Source organism: Lepus europaeus, chromosome 16, assembly GCF_033115175.1.
Source record: "Lepus europaeus isolate LE1 chromosome 16, mLepTim1.pri, whole genome shotgun sequence".
In the NCBI taxonomy this organism is placed as follows: domain Eukaryota; kingdom Metazoa; phylum Chordata; class Mammalia; order Lagomorpha; family Leporidae; genus Lepus; species Lepus europaeus.
Window position 1 is genome coordinate 46,407,139 of NC_084842.1, and position 5,327 is coordinate 46,412,465.

The window sequence follows — 5,327 nt, forward strand, 5'->3', positions numbered from 1 at the left end:
TGAGGAAAGGCGGCCTCCTGCGGAGGGATTTGGGGAAGCTGCCGAAGCTCAGCCCACCGTGGCCACCTGCTAGTTTCCTTTCGTGTTTTCTTTAAGCAATTACCTGCCAGACACAAAAGGAAGCGAAGATGCGGCTTTGTACCAGGGAGCGTGCTATTTACTTTAAATGCTACACTGGGAAGTTGGCTGTGCTGGAAAATGTCAGCACCGAGCTGCTACTTAGAACTCCAGGGTCCTTTTCCCTGGCGATTCTTCTGCTGGCCCCTTTGCCCGGGAGCTGGCCGGCTCCGCCCACCGCCCGGTGACACCGCACAGGCCAGCCCCCTCCTCCTCCTCCTGCTCCACCGGCTGCGGACCCCGCTCCACTCTGCTTTGAAGTGAATCATGTATCTCAGTGACGACTGCATGCTACCTGCACGGGCACCAGTCACGCAGTTCCAATTGCACACTTGACATTTCTACGCTAACGTCCCTCTGTCACCTCAATGTCATCTAAAATTAAACTCCATTCCCTCCATCCCCACGAAATAGCCGCCCTTGCTGACTCCTACGGCTGCTCATGGCTTCAGCAACCTCCCAGCCCCCACACCTCAAGCCCGTCCTCCGTTAGGACTCTGCCCTCTCCCTTGCCTCCCCCCTGGCCCCCACAGCCAATCTCGAAGGCCTTCTCTCCCGCTTTCTTTAGCACTCTGTGAATGCTCAACCACCTTGGCCCCCTTCAGGTTCCTGGTTCTCTCTGTTCCTCCTACTGGCCTATCTGCTTCTCTGTTCTCTCCGGCTTATCCTAGTTACCTTCCTAGAGCAACCTAAAACTAGCCACAGCCAGCATTTTAACACTTGGTATGTGTCACACACTGTTCTAAGAACTTCAGGTGGGGCCAGCGCTGTGGCGTAGTGGGTTAAAGCCCCAGCCTGCAGTGCCGGCATCCTAAATGGGTGCCAGTTCGAGTCCCAGCTGCTCTTCTTCTGATCCAGCTCTCCGCTATGGCCTGGGAAAGCAGTGGAAGATGGCCAAGTCCTTGGGCCCCTACACCCATGTGGCAGACCCAGAGGCGCCTCCTGGCTTCAGATCAGCTCAGCTCTAGCCTTGCAGTCATTTGGGGAGCAAAACAGTGGAATGGAAGACCTCTTCTCCCTCTCTCTATAGCTATCTTTCAAATAAATTAAATAATTATTAAAAATAAAGAACTTCAAGTGTAAACATATTTGGTGCTCACAGTAATCCTTTTTCTGTTATTCTGATTTTTTTTTAAATTTCCAATAAAACTAATTTACTTATTTGGAAAATAAAGTCATTAATATTTGGTAACTGTAGACAGACTGAATAATATTAATGTTTCTGTTACAAATCTCACAGGTTTCGGGCAGGGTACAAGCTGGTTACTTAAGTATCTGTAGTTGGCTACTCTTGTAATACGTCCAAAATTAGTCCATCAGGAATCTCATCCACTCCACTACTGCTCTCTGCAGTCTGTCAGTTCAGCACCTTCAGTAGCTTCTAAAACACAGCGTCATCAATGCCCTTGTCCCGGTCAGGGTCAGAGGATGCACCTGTGGACAGCTTACCAGGGGATGGTATGAGGGCTCCTGGTTTTATGTTCCTAGTTTCATCTGCTTCTCCTGTTGTAAACTCTTCTCCCATCGGCTTTGATGTTTTCTATTTAAATAGAGGATCATGACATTTTTGATACCAACTTCATTTTTCATATCAACTGGAATCAGGGTGTTATTACTCTTGTGGGATCTTCCAATGTTTTCACACCAGTGATATTTGAAAATATCGTAAACCAACAACTGTTCTGGGAAAAAGTAGCTCCAATGCCTAACTCCCCCTCTAACGCCATTTTTAGTCACCAAGGAAAGAAGAAACTGATCGACGTCAGGGCAGGGTGAACACGGACAACCTCCGATGGGTCCTCCTGAAGGGCTGGTACTATTCAAATGCTTTACTCACTTTCCTTTGTCACATGTAAGAATCTGTAAAGTAACTGAGAACCTAATATCGAATACCAAAGAAGAGAGGCAATACTGGTGTTCTTCAGGAATACTTTTTGATTTTTAGGAAAGAATTTGTTATCTTCAGCAATTTCCAAAGCCACGTGCTTTCCTAATTTTGATGATGGAAGTTTCTATTTCTTGTAGAAACTCACAGATCTACAAAAAGATGCTTTTCTCCCATGTTATTCTTCACAACTAAATATGAAAGATCAGGATTGCTTTGCTTGGCTGATCCCAGCCTCCTCGGCGTCTCTGAATTCATGGTCCAGCTCTCTCCTGTGTCCATATCTGGGGACATTTCGTTACAAGAAGTCCCTTGTTTTGTTGGTGCTTCAGAAAAATGAGAAAATCCATGGCCCACTGTCTCTGGAATCCTATCATCATCTTCACTGGCAATTAAGTAAAGAGTAGGCTGTGAAATTCTTCTCACAAAATTACCAACAGGGATGTTATCTTTAAATGCCATGTCACAGAGCGGAAATACCAGACGGCAGCTACATTTTTCATCGGTGCTAGAATCCAAGTTGACAACATCTTGAGCTGAGCAATTTACCTTGTGTAAATCCTGAAGTGCTCTACAGACATGCTCAATGAGTAATGCAGCCATCTTTTTCCCAGCAGCCTCTGGATTGGCAGGTTTGTTAAACTCCAGATCAAAATAGAGCTTGCACACAGCATGTTCCGGAATAACTTCATAACAGAGCAAGAGATTTTTTCTGGATTTATAATAAAATCAAAGCTGAGCATAGGTTCTTAACAAGATAAATACATTGTCCATCTTCCATTTTGTATTCCAAAGCAAATACATGAACATCTTGTTTACAGATTTTAATGGAATTAAAAGCTTGAGTTTGGGGGCCTGCACTGTGGTGTGGTGGGTTAAGCTGCTGCCTGAAGGGCCGGCATTCCACATGGGTGCCAATTTCAAGGCCTGGCTGCTCCACTTCCAATCCAGCTCTCTGCTGTGGCCTTGGAAAGTAGTGGAAAATGGTCCAAGTCCTTGGGCCCCTGCACCCATGTGGGAGACCCAGAAGAAGCTCCTGGCTCCTGGCTTTGGATTGGCACAGCTCCGGCCATTGTGGCCAATTGGGGAGTGAACCAGTGGATGGAAGACCTCTCTGTGTCTCACTGCCTCTCTTTCTCTCTCTCTTTCAAATAAATAAATACATCTTTAAAAAAAAAAAAAAAAGCTTGAGTTTGACGATGCAATGGTTTCCAAATGGAGGGTGGTTGCTCCGGCTTGGACAGTCTGGATCTACACATTGAGCACAGTGCTTTCCTCTCACAGTGAGGTGCTCCCTCTTCAATCTGCTGCAGTTTTTCTTCCCACTTTCTAGAACAATTCCCATGCCATGTAATCGTTCTATTGATTACTACTCTGGCAATGGCTTTCTGGTTTTATTATTATTATTATTATTATTATTATTATTATTATTATTTGACAGGTAGAGTTATAGACAGTGAGAGAGAGAGAGAGCAAGAGAAAGGTCTTCCTTCCATCGGAGCTGTGCCAAACTGAAGCCAGGAGCCAGGTGCTTCCTCCTGGTCTCCCATGCATGTGCAGGAGCCCAAGCACTTGGGCCATCCTCCACTGCCCTCCCGGGCCACAGCAGAGAGCTGGACTGGAAGAGGAGCAACTGGGACTAGAACCCGGTGCCCATATGGGATGCCGGTGCCACAGGCGGAGGATTAACCAAGTGAGCCACAGCACTGGCCCCATCAATGACTTTCTGTTTAGAAAGTTGATAAATATCATCTTGAATTTTAGCAGAAAATTTTGCGGCAACACAAACTCACTGGCAAGCGATATGTTCCTTTTTACTTCTTTCTTGTTTTCACCAAATGAGCGATGGTGCCTACTTGCTGCTCCTGGGCCAGTCCAGAAGCCCCCCTGCACACAGGTGGTATTCTCCAACCTGGAATACCCCATGCTGCCTTTCTCTTCCTCTTCAAGGTCCAGACCAAGTTATCCATGTAGGAAAACAGCAAACTGCCAGTGCTGATTTACCGGAGCCATCATGCAACGCAGTCCCAGACCTCAGGCAGGGAGGCACCCCTGCCCTTGTTGGCTTTCTCTGTTAGTCTTTGGGCCTGAGAGTATCCTGTGGCTTCCATCCCATGCCCTCAAATGCAGGCAGAAGCCCGCGGGTGTTATTCTGAGTTCACAAAAGAGAAAACTCGAGGCACAGAGAGGTGAAGTACTGTGCACAAAAACACAGCTGGGAATGTGGCGTAGAAGGAAGGACATGGGACTCCCAGCCGCCTGCAGAGTATAGCCTGAACTACGTCCTCCGCAGAGTGGCCTTACCTCTGCATCTCTGCTCAGCCGCACAGACGTCGGTGAGTGCTGCCTCTCACACAGCTAAGTACGCCCGGCACGTTCCTCTTCTCTGCCTTCCTGTCCCATCTTCTGAAGTTACAACTCAATAAGCCCCTTCCAGCTCCCCTGCTGTCTTAGCTCGAAGCTGTCTCTGCTGCCTCTGGGCTGCACTAGTATGGTTGAATGAATTGAACAGTTTGTCCCTGCATTGCAGGTCAAATTCCAGAGAATGCAATAGGGTTCTGGTATCACAGATACCACCCAGCAACCAGCTGTTGTTACTTAGAAATTGTGGGCAACTGTTCTACCCACACTTTGTTGTCTATTTTGTAACATGTAGATCAGCCTGGTTCAGCCATTCCTTCCATTGTGTGGTTGCATGGAACAACATTCAGTCTCTCCTGTTTCCAACATGCTCAGATTAGCCTTCATGATCCAAACTGCAGTTTCATGTCAGCATGCATGCTCAGAACACCAGGTCCTCCTGAAACAAATGCATGGCAAAAGTGCAAGACCACAAGAGGAGAGCTTCACAGTACGTTGGACTCATAGTAGGCCAAATTTGGAGATAATGCTTTCAACTCGCTTTTACTGCAGACATCGAAAAAATTTCTCAGTAAGATGTTTTGATTTCTGCTGCAGTTTTTAGTAGATGTATTCAGGGAAAAATTCATTTTTAAAATTTTTATTAATATAAAGAGAACAGATTTTGGGTATTTCATAGGCACAGTTCTATAAAATACCTATATTTCACTCCCTCTTCCTCTTCTTCCAACCCTCTCCTTCCTTCCTTTTTTAAAAATGTTTGCAAAGACATAATTGTAATCTATTCTATAATCTCAGGCTTAATTCATCCCTAACCATAATATTCAACAAGTAAAAATTTGGAAGACCACAGTTCCACAGAAGTATAAACAAGTTCTAAAAAAAACAATAATTTCACGAGATATCCATTTCATGCCTACATTTTTTGTATTCTATATTAACTGCCATATACCAGAGGAAACAT

General features: G+C 45.7%; 1 pseudogene; it reads right to left on the reverse strand.

The window, feature by feature from the left end:
- Positions 1-1,498: 1,498 nt before the first annotated feature.
- Positions 1,499-4,314, reverse strand: LOC133775072 (DNA-directed primase/polymerase protein-like; annotated as a pseudogene).
- Positions 4,315-5,327: the final 1,013 nt, after the last annotated feature.